The sequence below is a fragment of the Prionailurus viverrinus genome, chromosome B1, assembly GCF_022837055.1.
Source record: "Prionailurus viverrinus isolate Anna chromosome B1, UM_Priviv_1.0, whole genome shotgun sequence".
Lineage (NCBI taxonomy): Eukaryota > Metazoa > Chordata > Mammalia > Carnivora > Felidae > Prionailurus > Prionailurus viverrinus.
Genome location: NC_062564.1, coordinates 164,100,971 through 164,123,071, shown reverse-complemented (window position 1 = coordinate 164,123,071; position 22,101 = coordinate 164,100,971). Strand labels below are relative to the sequence as shown.

General features: G+C 45.8%; 1 long non-coding RNA gene and 1 other non-coding gene across 2 annotated transcripts; both read right to left on the bottom strand.

Annotated features, from left to right (window-relative positions):
• Positions 1 to 651: 651 nt before the first annotated feature.
• On the bottom strand, positions 652 to 2,258 carry LOC125164504 (uncharacterized). The gene is made up of 2 exons (XR_007151796.1): positions 2,174 to 2,258; positions 652 to 1,900 (listed from the first exon to the last, which is right to left on the bottom strand). It is a non-coding gene; the product is annotated as an uncharacterized LOC125164504 (long non-coding RNA).
• On the bottom strand, positions 1,364 to 1,485 carry LOC125165091 (small nucleolar RNA SNORA26). The gene has a single exon (XR_007151977.1). It is a non-coding gene; the product is annotated as a small nucleolar RNA SNORA26 (small nucleolar RNA).
• Positions 2,259 to 22,101: the final 19,843 nt, after the last annotated feature.

The window sequence follows — 22,101 nt, the reverse complement described above, 5'->3', positions numbered from 1 at the left end:
AAAGGGAGCCCATAGTGGAGGGACAGAGGGAGACAAGATTAAGACAAGCAAGCTCCACCCAATCTTTCTATAAATAAAAGAGGTTTGTTTTTGTTTTTAATTTCTAGGTCAGAGAACTTCCCAAGTCCGGGAGAGAGGCTTCAAGGGAAGATAAATGAAGACAACGTTCTTGATCCAAGATCTTGGACAAAGCTGCCTACTTCATGGTGTCATCTGCTTCTGGAACCTGGGAATCCTCAACTTGAGGTCACTCGTATGGATGGCCTTCTCACTATCATGTAGGTGTTGATCTGGATCTAGCTTGGTGTGTCTCATGTGAATCCAGGAAGATTTTTATTTCGAGGGCAGTGTTAGCAGTCCTTCTAAGGCCTCTTCCCAGTGAGGTCATAATGCATGTTTTCTTCTAAAAACTTTGATGGATGCTCCAACCCCTGGTAGAAAGGTATGGCAAGGCTATTTAGTAAGTGAAGATCATGTGTTTTTCACCTGTTGATGATATGCTCCAATAGTTCTCTCTACATAACTGTCTAAGTACTGTTCGCTCAAGGGCCCATAATGCTCACCCAAACAAGGAATGGAAGCAGCCCTGGGTGTTAACGCCCGAGGTCGTGAAACCCCCCACAAGAGACCACCAGAGTCGTAAGTCAAAGCCAAGCGGCAAGGGTCGTTTATTGCAGGTTCGAACCTGGACCTCCGCGCACTCGTTGCCAGTGACGCTAAGAGGCCCCGATCAGGGTTGGTACAGCGTTTTTATAGACAGAGACAAATAGCATAGGGGAGGTTTCAGATTATGGGGGGCCTGATTAGTTGATTTTAAAGTAAGGACATTTGTTGTTCTCTGATTGGGCGTCCTTTGTCTGTCCTTTGGCGGGAAGGCTTTGTCCGTTACTTGTGGCGGGAGAAAAAAAGGGGAAGGGGGAAGGGGAGGAATGTGTTAAGCAAGCAAGATTACAGAAGCCAGAAAATGCTGGTTAGTAAGTATTTTCATAATCTTAGGGTATAGCAAACTAAGTCTAGAAAAATGTAACGGTGCTCACATCGAACAATAGACAAGACATACAAAATTTTAAATTCATTTTCTACATGGGGTGACCAAAAACGGGTCAATTTCAAGTATTCTGGACCTGTTGTTTCTACCCAGTGAGGTGTGGCTCCAGAAGCTTTATGACCTTTGTGAGCCAGTGTCTTCAGATGTTCTCAATTTACAGTCTCACTCTCATAGGTTGTTCCTTCTTCAGTGATAAATACCAACACTTGAACTGAAAGTACCATCAATGTTAAGTTTGAATCCACCATTTGTGCTCTGAGATGTGTTAAAATATCACAAGGGTGCTTGAACCGAAAGAAAAATTTCCTCTGGTTCCGCTGTGACTCCAGACAGGATCCAGAGAGGAGTTTTACAGTCTCATCCCTGGGTTTTATGGAGACTTACTTTACCCTTCTGTGTTAGCCTCTTAAGGCACTGCGTCAACCTTAAAAGGGCACAGAAAGGGCGGTCTGGGGTTTTACAGGCTTCTCCGCGACCCCTGCTCTCCTCTCCCGACAACACCCCCTGAACCTCAGCGGTTTCCAGGGCCAAGTCGGAAAACCCACCGGAAGCAGTTGTCCTGCGGGGGGTGGGGGAGCCGGGAACTTACATGCCCTCTATCCGAAGGGGCAGCCAATTGGGGGGCCTTGGAACCAAGCACGTGGGAACCCCCGGTCGCCATTGGCCACGTGCTCCGGGCCGAGCGCCTCGCTTTTCCCTCCAGGACGGGGACATACCTGAGCCTGTAAGTCAGGCCGCTGCAGCCCCGCACACGTCGGAGACCGACTCCGCAGGCCCCGGGTCGGGCTCCCGCATTCGCAGGCGGGCCGGGCCCCGAACCCGCCGCAAAGCAGCCGCCACTGCGACCGCGCCCTGGGGGAGCAAAGCTCAAGATGGTTAGGGCGCCCGGGCCTGCCCGCGGGGAAGCCTCCCGGCGGCTATGCCTCGCGTGGCCCCGGGACGGGCTGGACGGCCCGCCCCCCGGGCCGCCGAGGGCTGCTCTACCCCTCCGTTCTGGCCGCCGGGAGCAGCGGAGCTCCGGGCGGGCAAAGCTCGAAGGAATGCGGGGCGAGCGCAGCCCCACCCGGGCCCGGAGGCCGGGCGTTCTCCCCGCCGCAAGGGACCTGAGAATCGAGCCCCACTCACCGCCGCACTCCGCGAGACACAAAAGCCCGCGAACACCAGAGACCCAGCCAGAGGCCGGGGCTAGAAAGTAGGCAGCCAATCCCCGGGAAGGGGGCGGGGAAAGGACGAGGCGGTGGGGGAGAGCAGCCAATCCTAGGGAGGCCTGGGGCGGGGTGGCAGGGAGAGCAGCCAATCCTCGAGAGGGCGGGGGCGGAAAGGGGCGGGCCCGGTCATTGGCGCCCAAGGTCTCAGCGCGTGGGACTTTCCTCTCTGGCTTAGACTGGGAGACTAGTCTAGTTCCTTTTTGGAGCTTGAGAACCGGGGCGGGAGAATGGCGTCCCTCAAGACCCTCGTGGATGTGATTCTCTCAGGCCAACGTTCCTTCCTCGGGGACTGTCCTGGAGAGGCTTTGGCCCTTACCTCTCCCCAGCTCAGCCCCTGGGCCACAGCTCTGGGTCATACAGCCTCCTAAAATCCTGAGCTGTTCTTTACTGTGCCACATTTTTATCACATTTGAGTGCCTGCTGTGTGCCATGCACGTTTCTAATCCTTAAATGGATGAAACAAAAGCCTTAGATGTTACAGTGGAGAAGAAAAATCAAGACAAAAATACCCAATATATCTTAGGGTGACAAATGCTAAGGAGAAAAACGTAATTATTTTATTATTAAGAAGAAGAATGTAGTGGGGGATGGGAATAGGGCTTTTCAAACCCTTCAGCTTCCCAGTCCTTCCTCCCAGTCCCTGAGTGAGCCTGCAGCAGTGGTTTAACTGCTATCCAAACTGCCCCTTGCTAATGTTGACCAACCAGACATTTCTGTGTTTATCTCATTGTTATCTCTTTTCTTCCCTCTCTTTGTAAACTTAAATTTACATTTTATTTTTCCCAAGTTATTTTAACCTCGTAAAACATGCATATTTTCATAATAGAGTTAAGGCCAGGGGTAAGGGGAACAGCGATTATGAAATAAAGTGGAAAGAGACATGCTCAGTCCTTGGGAGCCCGTAGCCTCCTATTGGGATGTGTTTGCTTATTTATTTATAGAACCCATATGAGTTGAGAACCTAACATAGGCCAAACGCTGCGCTAGACCTGGAGGTATACAGATAGTGAGGGGGAAAAAAACCCCAAAATGTGAACCTCGCCCTGGTGGAAGGGTCTAGTGGGTAAAATAGACATTAATACAAGAATCACATCAAAAATGTAAAATTAGCACTTAACAAGAGTTACAATAGTAATCAAAGACTCAGCTTTTGATTAAGCAGAAAACTGAAGACAAGTTTATGGGGCAAAGGAGAGGACCCTCGTCTATAGTTCCACACAGAGGGGAATGCATGTGCAGAGTGTGTGTTCTAGGAAAGAGCTCAGTGCTTTCATGGAATTGCAGGAAGGCTGCTGTGACTTCTGCACAAAACGCCAAGGGCGGGGGGCGGGAGGGTGGTGTGTGGAGAGAAATACAGGACGAGGCATGATATAAACTGGGCTGCAGTGGGGGATGTGGCCGGAGATGCTGGTGGCTGCCAGAACATGCCAGAGCCTGAAGTCCGTAAATGATGCTTATTGATAATGTGTTGTATAGATGTATGTCAATAAAACATTGCTGTTGGCAAGGCTGGCGTGTGTCAGGCCAGCGTGTTAAAGATATTAAGAGCTAACCTTCTTGGCGCCCTTTACTACCTGCTCTGTATGTGTATTGAGCCACGTAGATGATCTCATTTAATCCTTTTACCTGCCCACTGGGTGCAGCAGGCGTGATGAAATTCCTCATTTTGTTCCTGAGGATCCGCATCGTGCTAATATTTTGTGAGAACTACTCTATTCCCAGTGTAGTAGTATAGATGGCTGCTGGACACGTTAGGGTTTCTAAGCACATGCGAAACACTAGCAACACTGACTTAAGTTCCACTGCAACACTCGTACATTAACGCACAAACGTAGGGGAGGAAACGAAAATCATAGCTGCAGTGGCCAGATGGTGGACACAGGATGGCAGCATGGAATTCTCAACTTCTGAAACTTGGAAGGTGCTTTTTCTTAAAAGTGATTGCGGGATTTAATTTAGAACTCTTTTAAAATCCAGAGTTGTAGTAAGGCAGCTATGTTAGAGGTTGCATGTTGACCAGCTGACCCTAAGCAATCGTGCTGCGGTCCTATCGTGTTTGATTATATTGGATTTTAAATACTGCTTTTTCTTAAAAGAATTCTTTAAAATGATTACATGCTACCTATTTTGTTTAGCATCCAATGGAGCCTATGAACTTACTGTATAAATGAGTTTTGGTTGGTCAGTTAAACTAATTAGCATTAGGTACCCAGTTGAAAGTACAGCCATGATGAACTATTTAATTCTATTAAGGAAAATTGAATGAAGAGGCAGCCTCCTTCTTCTGTAGCACAATTTTAATGAGACTGCTTGGGTTGAGTCCTGTTCTATATCAAAAAAGGAACATGAATGCTTTCAGGTTCTATTTTTGGCTCTACCACGGGCTTTGCTATTATACCCAGAGCAAGACGAAACCTGTTACTTTTTTTCCATTTGCAAAATAAATGTAGGCAGTGCTTTTAGCCTTTTTCACAGGAGTGGCAGGATTAATAAGCGCCACAAATGACCTTGACCTGTTTTGTAAACTGCAGGTGCATTTTTATTGCCATATTTTCATGACAAATGGAGATCGGTTAGTTTCATACTTTTTTCTCCCCCCTGATGAGTTAATATTAAGCTAAAACTTTAAAGTCTGGAATATGTGCTTTATCAGCTGCTCTTCAACATTCCAGTTTCCAAATTCAAACAAAAGGAGAATAAGATAAATCTTTCAAGTGATAATCAAAACAGTAGAAAGGAAGTGAAAGAGTCGCCTTGTAAATGGAGGTCTGTTCATTTTGTTTTCAAAATTGCACTCTGTTTTCAGTAAGATGAGTAAGAATATCTGAAATACATTATTAAAGCCTACGTTGAATGAAGCTGACTTGCTGGAAAACAATAATGTCAAGAGTTGGTGTGTCAGGATGTGGTATCCGTGGGCATTTACCAGTTTGAGAAGTTTGTGATAATATGCTTTTTAGAGTGATTGCTGACCACTCTGGGATCTTTCTATGGATCCCAATGCTGACGCAGTGGACCTGGGATTGACGGTACAAGAGGAAGAAAACACTCTTGCACTTGGGGATTTTGCACAGCTCCAGCTCGTCAGAAGCTTCTTGTATCCATCCTAGGCGACTGTTACTGGTCTACATGCTGTGGGCATGGGCAGCCCTTATTGTGGTGATTAGGTCAGGCACACGTATGATTGACTTGGTTTTGAAAGACAGCATCCAGGTCAGCGTCACAAGGAACGAAATCGATTACTTCAAATACTGAGCTGGTTCCTGGAAAGTGCGCGATTCCCCACGCCTCCAGGTTCCAGGTAGAGGTGTTTCCAGTAGGGTAACATACCTGTCTGTCTCTGCCCCCTTTCTCACTCTTCTCCAGGGAGGAAGGAGTCCCTTCTCTCACTGATGAGTCTGAAGAAGGAACTGGGCTACGATGGGCAGCCTCCCCCCACGACTCTGAGACCGGCCGACCTGTGAGACCTAATGTGAATTTTGTTTTTTGCAACTGAATCCCTCTAATATATTTGCTTCATGCTTCTGGCTGTGTGGATCCCCATGGTTGTTATTTGGACTCTGGGATGAATGTTACATAAAAATTGAAAATAATCTCTCTTCATAAAATTCTCCCAAATCAACTCTCACCTCATTTCAGTAACTCAGCGTAGAAATTGCCCTTTTAATATGTGCTGGAATTCAGATGAAATTGGAAATAACAAATATTCTGTCTTTTGCTCTTGCTCACATTCTCCTGTGGCTGTGGAAGCACAGAGTGAGTGTGAAAAGTGTAATGTTTTTACATTTGACCATTGCTGTTCTTGCTTTCATTACAACTGTGATCTGTGTGAGGCCGTATCATTTGATCTAGCACAGTAGCTAACATGTATTTGAAACTCGGCACATATTTGTTGAGTAACGAATAAGTTCAGGGTATTGAGACTGAAAATGTCTCGAAACCATTTTCAGCTATTTCATAGTGCCTTCAATCAATAGCAGAGTCGGTTACTCACAGATGATCTTGTCAAGCCCCAGGGGGTGTTATCCAGCTCATACTGGGCCAGACTCATCATGGAGGCCATGGGTGTGCAGAACTGAGGAAGCTGTCCCCCAGTTGAGGGTTCTACCACATTAGCCTGGACCTCACATAAACACATAGCAAAGAAATACGAAATCCCGGCCACACACTTCTGGATGGAAAGAGTTAAAAAGGATAGAGTCCATCTGGACACTGATTACGCAGAAAATACCACCAGCCCTCTGGGGCCTGAAGCTCTGTCCCGGGCCCTCCAATGGCTGTATTATCATCTCTGTCACCGTTAGCCTGCGCCTAATGCACTCCTTTCTAGTAAGTGTACTTCTTCTGACTCCCTGGACCTCTCCATGTCACATACTCCAACTGCCCATCCTTGCACCAGCTGACCTATCCCCAACATGCTTGCTCTCCTTTCCTAGACCCCTGGGGACTCTCTTTTTCAGCCATATGCAGGAAGGGTGGTCTGTATTTCCATTCATTCACGTAATTGGACGGAAGCCACTAACTGAGCACCCACTGTGTGTTGGGCACTGGGCTATGTGTCTGGGCTACAAAAATGATCCAGACATGGTCTTGCCTCTCTGAGAGCTCATAGATGATGTCGTACAGTCAGTGATGTGGTTGAGGTCGCACTGGGCACTTGTGGGGCACCAAAATGAGGCGTTGAAGCAGCCTGGGAAGTGTGCCAGGAGCAAGGCCTCCTTTCTCAAGTTGCCATGTTCCAGAAGAGCTGGAGATTGAACTGAGAATTTCAAATAGGCCCCAGACCCAGACCAAAAGGCGCTGTGAAGCTGAGCATGTAGTCAGGAGAAGAGGGATAATTAGTTGTGGGTTCTGGAGAGGAGGAAGGAAAGGAAAGTTCTGCAGACAGTACAGAGAATGTCAGGTGTTTAGACTTCCGGGCTTAGAAAGAGCACCAGCCCTCTTTGTGATGGAAACTTGCTGGCACCCTTTTAAAATAGGTGTTAGAGAATCAGGGCTAAGGGGTAAAAAAGTGTCCATTTGCTAAATTCTCTTATAATACCTCAGGAAAAAAATTGTGTGTGTCCTGTGGGCATTTTTACTGCCATTTTAGAGGAGGTTTATAGTTTTCTAACAAGCTTCGTTCATTATAATGCACATACTTGTATCAACAAGTTGAGGAAAAACCTGATTGACATTAATCTCAAAGGTGTTGCTGGGAAGGTGTTTTTGTTTGGTTGTCTTTGAAGTGAAGATCAGAGGTGATTCTTTGTCACCCACAAAACTTTGATGTTTTCCTGAATTACTGCTCACAGCTAGGTCACAAACACCAACATACACAGGCAACATCCACAATCATTTTATGACCACGTGAGAAATTTGTTGAGGAAAATGTAATTTGCTACTGCTCAGCGTGACTTTGAAACGTTCCTGGGTATCCTGGGAGGGAAAACTAGTTCTAGAACAGCAGCATTAACATCCATTAAGAAAGTCTATGTAAAAAAGTGGGTTAACTGACTGCAGTCAAATGCATCAAAGAGGCAAAGAAAGGACTTGCTTTAGTACAGTTGGTGTGGGAGGGAATGAGGCTGTGAGTCTGACCGCTGGGTGTCCTGGACAAGGCTGAGGCTTTGCACCTGGACAGGCGCAGCTTGGAATCCCAGCTCTGTTATTTACTAGTTGTGTGCCCTCAAGAGAGGTACATCCTCTCAGCTTCCTTATAAACAAAAGGGGGATATTGACATTGTTGTCAGGATTAAGTGCAATGACATAGTTAAGGTGCCTCATATATAAGTGTGTGCTCAGAACCGTAGACACATTGATCTTGAGCAAAATAGTCATTTCGCAAAATTTTGACTCTGAAGTCTCAAGGTATATGTCTTGGCTTTGAATGTACTAAATGCCTTGCTTGCCCAGGTCGTCCTCATGTAATACTGGCTTACGTCTATCCTCGTGGCCACAGATGTCTGAAGATGTCAGACATGACTCATCAAAGGTTGTGGAGGAGATCTGGGGGAGAACCTGAGGACCTGTTTATTCACACACATAACTACAGTTATTTTACATGTTAGATTAACAAAGGCATGGATGATTTCTGGCTCTCTCTTACAAACATTATCCTCTCCTTAATTTAATTTATCCTCTCTTTATACATAGAAAGAGGTGAAAGTAGTACTTAGACTTTGAACGATAGAATGGTTGCCCAATCCCTGGGAAAGTCCTGCTGTGCTTTAAAGCCTCAGTAGAAAGAATAGGGAATTAAAAAGGGGAGGAACTTGGGGCGCCTGGGTAGCTCAGTCGGTAAAACGTCCGACTTCAGCTCAGGTCATGATCTTGCGGTGTGGGAGTTTGAGCCCCGCATTGGGCTCTGTGCTGACAGCTCAGAGCCTGGAGCCTGCTTCGGATTCTGTGTCTCTCTCTGTCTGCCCATCCCATGCTCATGCTCTGTCTGTCTCTGTCTCTCAATAATAAATAAATGTTAAAAAAAAAAGGGTGGGGGGAGGAATTCTGTGTGGCCCATCAGAACAACCAAATTCATCCTTGCATCCATCCATCCATCCATCCATGCATCCATCCATGCAACCAACCAACCATCCATCCACTGCCATGTTCAGATGCCTGCCCAGCATCAGAGTTACCTTCCTGTTTGGAGAATTCCCTATTGTATGAATCTTGGCCAAAGGCAGCACCTGTCTCAAACATACACTTTCCTCTGCCCTTTAGCATCTAGGACATGGGAATATGCTTTTGGTTCAGCTAATGGGACTCTCCTGCCTAGGATCTTAAGCCTGAAGCAAATCAGCAAAGAATCAAGGACGCTGGAGAGAGAGAGAGAGAGAGAGAGAGAGAGAGAGAGAATGTGTGTGTGGCAATGGTATGAGAAATAGCATCAAATGTCTACAAATAGCAGTGTCTAGCAGAATGGTGCCCTCTCCAATTATGGCATGATTTTGCCTTTGTCTGCTCAGCTTTTCTCCTACCTCCAACTTTGTGGTGAGTCCTGTCTTGGCTTGTTGTTTTCTGGGTCTTTGGCACTCAACATGGAGAGAATGTGTGTGAGTGACAGGGCAGGAGACAAGGGAAGAAAGAGAAAAGAGAATAAAGCTTCCAGGAAAGAGAAACATAACGATTCTGAAGTAGTGTCAGACTATGGATGAGTAGGAGCCCTGAGACCATAAGGAAGTGTCGCTGTGGTATCTGACTCAGGTTCCTATATTGGCCTTTGAAAATACAATTAGTGACTACTGTTACTTTTTAATTAATTTCTTGTTCCCAGACTTTTTTCTTTGAGTGTGCTTAATATTCATTTTGGCAGTATGAGCCCCAGTGGACAGTCTACACTTGAATGGCCACTCCTTTTTTTGGCCTTGACTCTTCTCTGTGACTAGTTGAGTTTATTCTCCTTCTCACCCGGGGGGGAACTGCCCAGCATCTTGTTACAGGTTGAGGATGAAACTGACAGAGGAAGGCAAAGCCAGTTAAGCCACAAGCATATAGAATCATAGCCACAGGAGTCAGATAATTCTGAATGGGCTCTCCCATTGGACTTCCAGTGAAGTGTGCCAATCAATTTCCCTGTTATTTAAGTAAGATCAAATTGGCCTTTCTGACTTGCAATTAAACGCATCTTAAACTGATATGGTCACATGGTGGAACTAGCCCTCAGCATGAAGCAGAATACTTGGTTTACTCCCAGCACTCGACCCGTTGGCTGTGTGACCATAAGCAAGTCCCTTCACCTCTCTGGGACTCACCTTCCTCATCTGAAAAGGTGAAGGTTTTGAACTAGATCAGTTGTCCTCAGCCATGAGTGGTCCTGCTCCCATAAGAGATATTTGGGAAAATGTGGGGCATTTTCATTATCACAGTGTTTGGCAGGCAGGGGACAGAGATGCAAAATGTCTACAATGCTTGGGATGATCCCCTACGATGAAAATTTGTCTCACCCAAATTGCCTCTTGAGATACTGTCTGGATAGAGTCTTTATATCAGTGTTCCTTAATTTTGGACAATATCAATCACCCTGGGGAATTGCTAAAAATGTAGATTCATCGTCTTGTTCCAGACCTACTGCATCAGCATCAAGATCCCCCGTGATGCGATACAGTCTAAACTTGGCTTTACTTGTTCGTTCACCTCACCAGGCCGTAAAATGCTGACAGTATAAAAGTTTTCTTATGAGACTTGAAAGTCACAGATGCAGAGAACAAAGTGGTGGTTGCCAGAGGTGGTGTGGGGTGTGGGGGAGGTGGGTGAAATGGGTGAAGGTGGTCAAAAGACACAAACTTCCAGTTATAAGTCCTGGGGACGTAATATACATACAGCATGGTGACCACAGTTAATAACACTGTAATATATTTGAAAGTGGCTAAAAAATAGATGATAGAAGTTCTTATCACAAAGAAAAAAATAACTATGTGCAGTGTGGATGTTAACTAGACTTATTGTGGTGATCATCTCACGATTTATACAAATACCAAACCATCCCTTTGTACACCTGAAACTAACATAACTCATAGAATGTTTCATCAGCTATATCTCAATAAAAACCATATAAATCGTATAAAGTCATGTATAATATTTGAAAAATATAGTCGCTAGTATTGGAGCCCTCACAGAAACCTAATTAAAAACGTTACTATCCTCATTTCACAGGCTAAGGAAAGTGCTTCCTTATCATGACAAGCTAGCAAATACAAGGGTTGGGACATGAGCCCAGATATGCTTGACCCCGAGCCCTGAAGTCACCCTCTTTTACTACACAGTTCCATACTGGTCTCTGTCTTTGTGATATTAACTACCAAACAGACACACCAGAAAATGCTTTGGCTGCTAATTGTAACCATGCTCTGTTCATATAAATGATAGACATCTAAAATACATGTGACAGCTGTGTGATTCAATATATTGTTGATAAAAAGCTAGTTAATAAACCAGTATGTATAGCATGACTCTATTTGTTAACTGTATTTCAGATGTTAATAGTAGGAGTCATTATGGAATATACTTTTTGTTTGTTTTTTTTTTAATTTTTTTTACCGTTTATTTATTTTTGAGACAGAGAGAGACAGAGCATGAACGGGGGAGGGTCAGAGAGAGGGAGACACAGAATCCGAAACAGGCTCCAGGCTCCGAGCTGTCAGCACAGAGCCTGACGCGGGGCTCGAACCCACGGACCGCGAGATCATGACCTGAGCCGAAGTCAGCTGCTTAACCGACTGAGCCACCCAGGCGCCCCTGGAATATACTTTTTGAATGTAATCACGTTATACAAGTATGACAGAGATGGCTGGCTAACACTCATGTTACCCCCTTCCTTAGCTTAGAGTTATCACTTAGATGCAGTTGCCCTACCAGAAGCTACATTTCCCAGCCTCCTTTGCATCCAAATCAGGACGTATGGCTAATTCTCACCCATGGAGTATGAATAGAGTGGTATATCTCTTCTAAACTGAGACTTTTAGGGGCACTGGGATGGTTCAGTTGCTTAAGCGTCCAGCTTTGGTTCTGGTCATGATCTTGCAGTTAGTGACTTCAAACCCCACATCGGGCTCTGTGCTGGCAGCTCGGAGCCTGCAGCCTGCTTCACATTCTGTGTCTCCCTCTCTCTCTGCCCCTCTCCTGCTCACACTCTGTCTCTATTTCTCTCAAGAATAAATAAACATTAAAAAAAACCTGGGACTTGTAAGAAATGGGGTGTGCCTTTTTTATACTCCCTCCACCATCTGGTAGCCAGGTTCAGAGGACTCCAAATTAACAGGGCCTCTTGAACCCACAATTTGGAAGGAGCCCAGGTTCCTTAATGACCATGGGGACGAACGGCTACTGGTTGAGCAAGACACCTACAATGACGAGGAAGAAATGAACTTCTGTAACGCTATGTCACAGACATTTGGGGTTTGTTACAGCATTCTATCTGATTCAACTAATAGGGTTACTCTATGTAATACAACTCAATTATACATACGCATCAATAATTATAATTTTACTCTCTTCTTTTTATACATATGTGACGACAAAATATAACATTTCTGAGATTCAAAGGTTTAGCTACAGCAATGAGCAACCTCACAGATTTTTAACTCTCAAAATTCACATCACATCAAGGATATTGTAGGAACCACAGACGAAGGAGTAAGAAGCTGGCAGATTCACTAGCTGCCTCTGAACATTTTCATTCACGTGGAATCTGACCATATATAGAAAGTCATTGAAACATCCTTGAATTATTACTACACCAGAGGGACAAAGAGGTATCAGAGATTCTGAAGCTAGCTACTGAGAAGTTTGCTTTTTCTTGATTTGAAGGGCATTTCATACATAATAAGTATGTATAAACATGGGGCGACGGATTACAAAGTGCTATTAAGGACGGAAAGAAAAGTGGATAAAACATCTGCCTATCTTTTATCGTGATACCTTGAAAAAATAAGGGAAGCTGAACTTAATACCTAATTGACTACAAAGACTCACAGGTGTTTTGAAAAGCCGAACAGCGCGTTGGATTTAATTTCCAGTCGGTTATGTTGCAGTATCTTATCCAAAAACTCATAACGAACTGCAGTAACCTCATCCAAAGGCAACAAAGGCAGCACTGACTTAACCACGAGGCCTGATAAGAACCCGAATAGTACACGTCAGCCACAACAGGTTTAAGATTTCATCAAACTTTAGAAAGAAGATGGGAGAAAGATGCAATTGCTTGAGTTAATGGAAGAAACCAAAATAGTTTAATTGCTTAGCATGAGAGTGAAAGCACAAAATGAAAATTTGGTGAAAGAGTTTACCCCTCAATAGAAGGGTGTGTTTATTCTCATGGACAATATCAAGGTCAAACAGAGATGACGTTTTGTTTCTCATGGTTCCGTGAGCACTGTCGTCTTCCTTAGTGAGGGCTTCCAGGAGGATGGAAACAGACCTTTGTGGACAGAGGCTTGATTTTAAATGGATCATTCACGCTGCCTGGCTCTGTCTACACAAAACCAAAATACCTAGATAAGGAGTATAAAGCTTGGCAAATGCCAAATGATGCCAAGGTTTCTGATGTTTCCAAATATCCAAGGGTTTCTGCAAATGTCTCCAAATATGTAGATGTAGATGTTGGCTTTTTAGTTGACAAAATTCAGACAAAGACTGGACTTCTTATATTTAGCACAACTATTTTTAGCGCAAGCTTCTATCATTGCTTAGGGATGGATGATAGGGCAACTGCTTCAAATTCCTGACCCCAGGAAGGGCTCATGTAGTCAGGGAGGGCTTTGGAAAGATGCTTATCCCTTCAGGCTACCATGGGGACTATTACCCCTGCCACTTGAAACCCTGTAAATCCTCTAAACATTCCTGACTATTCTGGAGAGGTAAAGGCATGCCAATAACGTAAGGAGCTGGTAAAATGACCTAATGAACAACCTAGTGCTGGGCATTCGGTAGATGCTCAGTATATGCATGAGAACGTGTGGCAATGGGAAGACAGTGTTCACAGACTTCCTTTACCACTTACCAGAGCCTGAAGCCACGCCTTGGTGTAGGTGAATTTCCTATGCTTCAATCTCAGATGGATTTTTCCACTTGCATTCACTCTTGCCTACTTAAGATGCTGTTCCCGCAGCTCTCCCCTCTCCTACATAAGAAAGTTTTCTCTCTCTTTCCAAGACCCTTTCCATACATTTGCACACATGCCATTATCTTTCCCATTCTGTAATGCGTGGGTGCGCACAGACACACACACACACACACACACACGCACACACACCACTTTCTTTTCATTATACTTCCTCAACCACTGAAGAGAGCCACAGTCATACGCTCCGGGGTCAGCTCTTTAAGGAGGCCTCGCCGAACGCTGGCCTCCTGAGCCAGGGGGACCCTCTCTCATTCTCATTCTCTCTCTCTCTCTCTCTTTTGGTGGGTTTGAAATATAATTGGTTTTGTCTCCAGGATTCCTCACCCATACCTGGTCTCTCATCACCCCACTTAGGGGTTCAGACTCAAGAGGGCAGGTGCAAAGGGAAAGAGAAGGTCCCCGTGGGCCATGTGATGCGGGAGACAGTGGGCGGCAGACTTCGGGTTCTTGCAGCAGGCGTAGGGGCAGTGAGGAGTGGGCAAACATCAGGTTCTAGACCTCCATCTCTTCGGTCTACACAGCGAAGTCCCTGTCTCCGTTCTTGTCCAAGGACAACGACCCAGCTCCTTGGGCAGCTCTTTTTATCACTCTTTTTACCGTATCTGCCTCTGGTGCTGGTAGTGGCCCACTTGGGCGCGGTGCGCTGGCCGTCTGGTGGCCGGGGAGATCCCAGGCGTTGGGGTAGGGTGGGGGGCAGCCGGGTGCCTGCAGGGTGCAGGGCCCCGCCTTCCACAGCAGGTGGCTGTCCGGCTGCAGCCCTGAGGGTGAGTCGGGGTGAGTGGCCATGGCCAGAGTGGCAGCACCGGCTACGGAGAGTGCACCACGAACAGGAGGCCCCGGCTGGCTCCGCATGTATTTTAGAGCCAACTTCCTGAAAGACTTGTCTGCACTCATTGCCTCCAAGTCTTCTCTCTTTGTTTCTTTTTTAATGTTTATTTATTTATTTATTTAGAGAGAGAGAGAGAGAGATTGCCAGTGGGGGCAGAGATTGAGTGAGAGAGAGAATCCCAAGCAGGCTCTGGGCTGTGAGTACAGAGCCCAACGCGGGGCTCCATCTCATGACCGGGAGACCACGACCTGACCCGATATGAAGAGTGGGCCACTCAACCTCCTGAGTCACCCAGGCACCCCAACTCCTCCTCCTCCTTCACGTGGCTTCCAGGACATCAGTCAGACTGTCCTAGCTTTCGGCCCATCTCGGGGCTAGCCTTTGTCTTTTCTCAGTCCCCTTTGCGGTTTTCCCCTCTTGCTCTCCTCTTTGAAAGTTGGAATCCCCACAGAGTTCAGTCGTTGACCCTTTCCTCTTTTCTTTCCAAATACGTGCCCTTGGAGATTTTCTTTAATCTTGGAGCTGTAAAATGACCACGCATATGCCGGTGACTCGTGAATTTATATCTTCATGCCAGCCCTCTCTCCCAGACTCCAGACATCCATCTACCTGGCTGCCTTCTCAGGATCCCCACTTGGCTGTCTGGAAGCCTCCTCAAACTCAGCGCTTCCCCAGCTCAAGTCCTGATCTTCACTCCTCTCAAAGGCAATTCCATCCTTCCAGGTGCTCAGGCCAAAGCCATGGAATACATCCTTGACTCCTATTTCTCTCCCAGCCCACACTCCCTTCATGCCCCACAGGGAATCCTGCTGGTGGTACCTTCACAGCATGTCCAGAATCAGACCACTGTGGTCACCTTAGCTACTCCCACCCTGGGTGGAGTCACCAAGACCTGCCACGGCAGAGGCCCCTTAACAGCCTCCCTGTTTCTACCCTTGACCCTTGTAGTCTGTTCTCAACACAGCGGCCAGAGTGATTCGTCTCCTCCCAGCCTCCCCTTCAGCCCTGGGTTCCACCCACGCTGCCCCTCACCTGCCTGGAAGGCTCCGGGCACGCTCCTGCTTAGAGCGCGTTCTCCTGTTATCTGCCACTCTAACCCCCTCACCCCCTTCCAGTCTTCCCTCAACTGTCACCTTCTCACTGGCGCCTATTCTGATTACCCTTCTTAAAATTCCAACCTGAGCCCTCTGAATTCCTGGAAATCCTCACTGTGCTCTGCTTCTTCCCCCACAGAGTGCCCATTGCCTTCGTATACTGTGCAATTACTTGTTTGATTCGTCTGCTTGCTTTCATGTTGTTTGCTGTCTGTCTCCTCCCCCGACTAGAACGGGAGGTCTGCTAGGGCCACGATCTTCATCGGTCTGTCCACGGATGCACCCCAAGTACCAGGAATGGATCCCGACATCCAGAGAACACTCGCAAGTGTTTGCTGAGAGAATTGAATCAGCAAGTGGAAGAATCTGGTTGTCAGGGTCTCCTGCTGGTGGTCATGAGGTGCCATTTGCCGGCCAAAGCACTCCATCTCATTTGATCCTCAAAGGAGCCGCACGACATATGTTTATCTCCTCCATTTTTCAGAAGGTCTGAGGAATATCACATAACTGGAGGGGGCAGAGGCAAGACCCAAACCCAGAGTGTGCACGTTCACCTTCCCCACTGTCCTTACACATTCCCAGCACATTAATTGGCACAGGTTTTCTGCAGGGCAGTTCAGCCTTATATGGGAACAGTTTACAGATATTCATACCCTTTGGTCCAGAGAACTAGTCACCAATGTGCCCAGAGACCTATCTACACCATTGTTTGTACAAGCAGTGCATACCTGGGAACTGATTTTTTAAAAATCATGGTATAGGGGCGCCTGGGTGGCTCAGTCGGTTAAGCGTCCGACTTTGGCTCAGGTCATGATCTCACGGTCTGTGAGTTCGAGCCCCGCGTCGGGCTCTGTGCTGACAGCTCAGAGCCTGGAGCCTGTTTCAGATTCTGTGTCTCCCTCTCTCTCTCTGACCCTCCCCCGTTCATGCTGTCTCTCCCTGTCTCAAAAATAAATAAACGTTTAAAAAAAAAATCATGGTATATTCATTCAATGGAAGACGATATAGCCAACGCTGCTGACAGTGTGAAAGGATGTATGCTGAAGTGGAGAAAGCTCCCCAGCATGTGTCTGGAAGAAACACCAGGGACAACATACCAGGATGCAGAATTGTAGACGTGTTATGATGCCCTAATTTTGAAAAATTACATTATTTATGCAGAGAAGATGTCTGGAAGGAATACACCAGAATGTTAATAGTGGTTGTCCTTAAATGTGTGATTATGGGTGATTCTTATTATCTCTAGACATTTCTGTATAACTCTGTGTGTGTGTGTGTGTGTGTGTGTGCATGTGTGTGTGTAACATTTCATAATGGGAAAAGTGTTGTCTTTACAAGGAAACACTGCCTCAACATTAAAATGTACTTTTCTATGTATATGATACATTAGTAAATTTTATGACAAAACTAAACGTACCTGAGATAGCTTAATCAACGATTAGCTTCCTGTGAAATACTGAATGGGTTCTAAGAAGTCAGAATGTTACAATTATATCCAAGACTAAAGTAGTTTCACTGCATTATGATATCTTTATCAAGATCAACTGTAACGAACCATTTCCCTTAAGCACACTACATTTTCCAAGTTTTAGTAAGGTTTAGTGTTTCTTTTCCTTTCTTTTTGGAGCCATCCCCCCAAATAAGCATTACATTCTGTTTCTCCATAGAGCACTTGGATCTCTTGACTTGGAGAGAAGTAACTCATTCCACAGCACAAAGTACCTTGATAAGTTGTTTCAAGTACTTTGCCAGTAAAACATATTTAGACCGTGTCATCACATTAAGAAATTACTGTACTAAAGTGCATTCCTAAGCAATTGCTTACATATATAAGTTTTTGTTTTAATGCCATTCCTGGAGAATGTATTCTTTAAAGCCTATCTTGGAGAATACCATTTTGTTTTCTGGTTACAAGCTATTTTAAGAGCTGTCAGAAATCTACATAATGCAAGGAAGTACTGTGGGGCTTCTAAACATCAAAAATCAGGACAATGCCAGAATGATTAGTTAACTTACTAAACAGAGAGGGAAAAGGACACATTTGCTTATGAAACAACTTGAACGATTCAAAAAGGATAATGTTCCCAGATTAATGATCATGCAATTTGAAGTGACTTTTTAAATATATACTTTCTGAAGCCCAGATAGAATCTTAACATTCTTGCGGGTTTAAAGATGAAATATGTCAAAGGATTGGGATGAATTTTTTTTAAATTTATTTTTAACATTTATTTATTTTTGAGACAGAGAGAGAGAGCATGAACAGGGGAGGGTCAGAGGAAGAGGGAGACATAGAATCTGAAACAGGCTCCAGGCTCTGAGCTGTCAGCACAGAGACCGACGCGGGGCTCAAACCCACAGACCGCGAGATCATGACCTGAGCCGAAGCCAGACGTCCAACTGACTGAGCCACCCAGGCGCCCCTGGGATGAATTTATTAAAAGAGAGGTTGGCAATAGAGTGTAAGAGCTGACAGAAGGTGCCACGCTGGGTGGGAACACACACACACACACACACGCATGCACAGATGCGTGTACACACACATGCACACACACGCACACGTCCAGGCATGCACAGATGCATGCACACATGTGTGCACATGTATATAAGTACACACACAGATGCACACACATTCATGTGTGCACAGATGCCTGTACACATAATGCACATGTATTCACAGGCACATACACATGCACACACATTTGTGCATGCACGGTTGCATGTACACACATGCACATGCACACATTCACACGTGCACACGTGCATGTGTGCACACACACCCACTTGTTCACACAGTCCCTACAGCAAACTGGGCTCAGTTCTGAGAACTTGAAGATGAGCCATTAAATGCCTGCCCAAGGGGGTGAGTTCACACAGGTCAACATAACCTAAGAGAAAGGGACAGCTGTTGAAGAAAGAACATAAATGCCATCAACTTCAAAAATGTGGACAAAGGTGCCTGGCTGGCTCAGTTGGTAAAGCATGTGACTCTTGGAGTCATGAGTCCAAGCCCTGTGTTGGGTGTTGAGCTTGCTTAAAAAAAACTGGGTACGTTGGCATGAAAGCTCCACATCAGGAATATAGGGCATAAATTCATGGACCAGGTGCATTGTTTTCCAGAGTATCACAAGGCTATACACACGGATAAGAGAAGAAAAGTAATTAATATGTGAGAACCCCATGGACCAGAGATTATCAGTGGAATGCCTGAGTGGAGCTGGAAGACTGTGGTCACCTACCTCCGTTTTCACCCACACTCCCCCTACACATTTCTTCCTATGCTGTCAGGGCCGGGCCACTCTCCCCTCAGGCAGGCCCTGCTCCAGCCCTTCAGCAGCCAGACCTGCCTTCCTTGGAGACCTCTCTCACTGAATGACAGTAGGAAGAAGCAGTACCATCAGGAATTTAAAATTAATTCTGCTTTGGGGAGCCTGGGTGGCTCAGAGAGTTAAGCATCTGACTCTTGATCTCAACTCAGGTCTTGATTTAGCAGTTCAGGCCCCGCACTGGGCTCCTCACTGGGCATGAAGCCTACTTAAAAAATAAATAATAATAACTCTGCTTTTCCCCAAGACTCAGATGCTTTAACCCACACTGTCATGGCACATAGGAGTTCTAGTCTTCATGGTAAACGTTGAGAGTTTTTCACGAAATGTGGCTTTGAGACCTTTAACAAATGGTGACAAGAATTTCTGGGAGAAGCTGGTTTTGGGAACCCTAGTTCTTAACTTTGCTTTTTCTTTCTCTCTCTTCTGTCCACTCATTCTTTCCCTCCACTCCCTTGATCTTTTCTTTCTTCGAAACTTGGAGGAAGCCTTTAACTCCTTCCTCACCATATCCAGCCTGCCATCATCTCTGACAGCAACCTGTGAAATTTTCTCCATGAATGTCAAGTACGGGCTCCAAGCAGGTGCCCTGGCCACACCCCTTCTGTACTGCCATCCACTGCACAAGTTCTGTGCCAAGCCCACGTTCTTGTGCATCTAGTAAATACTAGCTGAATATCCAGAACACCACACCTCTCGGGAGGCAAGGCCAGGGACCCAGGCCGCCCCCACCATTCCCGCCGCACTCTTTCTGGATCTTACTTCTTTGCAATGGGATGGAGTCCCATTTTCATTTTTCTTACCCCATGAGGAAAAAAAGAGAGAGAAAGAGTATTCAGATGGGTACAGGCAGGACACGGACCCTCCCATGTGACGACCCCCAGAAAAGCGATAAAAACCTGAACACGTGCTTTAGTTGTTTTCTGTTTCAAGGTTTCCATTTTCCAATAGAACAAAACGTTCTCCATGGAAACAATTTTCGTGGGGATAAAAGATGGATCATAACAGGCCCGTGGTAAGGAAGTGTGAGCGGAAGAAAGAATGACCTGGATCACAGCAGGGACCCAGCTCTCCAGACAGGGGTGGGGCGGGAGCAGATGTGGGCCTGGCCTCTGTCATCCTCTGAACTCTTATGCGAGGCTGCCTTTTCTCTAAAATCTGCTGGAACCTAAAATGAAACACCTGAGCCATAAAATAGGCGGGCTGACTTTCAAGAAAGCCCACCCAGCCATCCTTACTAATGGTACTGCAGCTCTGTAAATAAATTGGGATCAAACTGATAGATCGAAAGGAGTAATTATAAAGCAGTAGTGTGTGTGTGTGTGTGTGTGTGTGTGTGATGTATACTATTTCAGACACATTCGAGGGTATTTAAATCAGAGACATCAGACTCAGTTCAGGTATGGCCTCCTCCAGGAAGCCCCTCCCCGACTGCTTCTTGCATGGCCTCCAGAACAGGTTAGGCCTTCCTCCAATATATGCAACAACCACTCAGCATGCCCAGCAGGACTTTACCCAGTGTCCCTCCTCACCAACTTGTGAACTCCTTGAGGATTATTAGGATTGTGTCTTTTTTTTTTTTTTCCTCTACAACACCAACACCCAGTCCAGAGCCTGGTGCATAGAGTCCTTCAAGACGTGTGTGCTGAATTGGAAGTGCAGCATCTTAAGACTTTAGGTAGTTGGCGGCAGGGTGATTAGTGGTTTGCATTCAAAGGTTATGGAGCCAGACTTCTTGGGACAGATCCTGCTGTTAGCCTACACTAACTGTGGCCTCCTAGACCCCAGTTTTCTCATCTGGAAAATGGAGGCGTGATTGGTACCCGCCTCTTTGGACTGTTGAGTGATGAATGAGAATTATTTAAAGAGCTTAGCCTGGAGTCTGCTGCTTAGCTTAGTAGGCAGTTCATAAACAATAGCTAATCTTACTATATTATTTGGTAGAGGGAGCTTTTCAGAACAAGAACAAATGGGCTCTAGTTCTGTCTCTACTTTGCCTCTAATCCAGAATTTAGAGACCGACTCATCCTAAATCCTGCTTCTCTCTATGTGACGTATGAACACGTCCGGCTTTACTGGAAACCACATTCTGGTCATTTATTTCGGAAATCTGAGCTCTGAGACCAAAGGCTCATGACCGCTCTCTGCTCAGGGCGCAGGTCAGTTTAACTTTGGCATTTCTGAGGAAGCCTACTTCTGTCCACGCCAGGGCAGTGAGCATCATTCCACTTCTGTGCGCTTAAAAATTTCTTACTGGTTGCCAGGTTACAGGATGAACATCAGAAAGACAGAGCGCTGTTTATTTCCAAATCTTTAAATAGTTCACAGAATGGATAAAATTAACATCCTCCGTAAAAATGACTTCTACTCCCGCTAAGCCCTTTTATTATCATGGCCTCATTAGTTAACATAATACTTTCAGGATGCGGGCAAGATAGCCTCCCTTTTGCAAATGGAGAATCGAAGGCCCAGAGAAGTTAAGAAAATTCTCAAGGTCACCCACAGAACAGTTATGTGTGTTGGAGGGGCACTGGAACTTAGGACCTTTGACAATGAAGCCAGTGTCCTATGTTATAACACATCTTGGCAATGTAAGAAAGATTCCCTTCCTTAAAGTCTTCCAGCACGATAGCAGAGGCTGCTGTTTATCCACTCTTTCTGTCCTCCTTTATAATAAAGTATCTAATTTTAACAAGGCACATAGACGCCCTCCATTCTCCAGTCTCCCTAACAGACAAGTTTGGCTACATGATTAAGTGACTAAGTTCTGGCCAATGAGAGTTGGTGGAAATGATGCGTATCCTGAAAGGGAGAAAACATATCTTCCTTCCTCCTTTCTGCCCGCTGCCATGTGGATGTGATGGCTGGAGTTCAAGCAGCCTTCTTGAACCATGAGGTGGGGTAAACTGTGTTCTGTGGTTGGCCCATGGAAGACAGAAGGTGCTAGTCTCTGAAACTATGGACAGGCATCCTTGCCTCTGATGGATTACACAA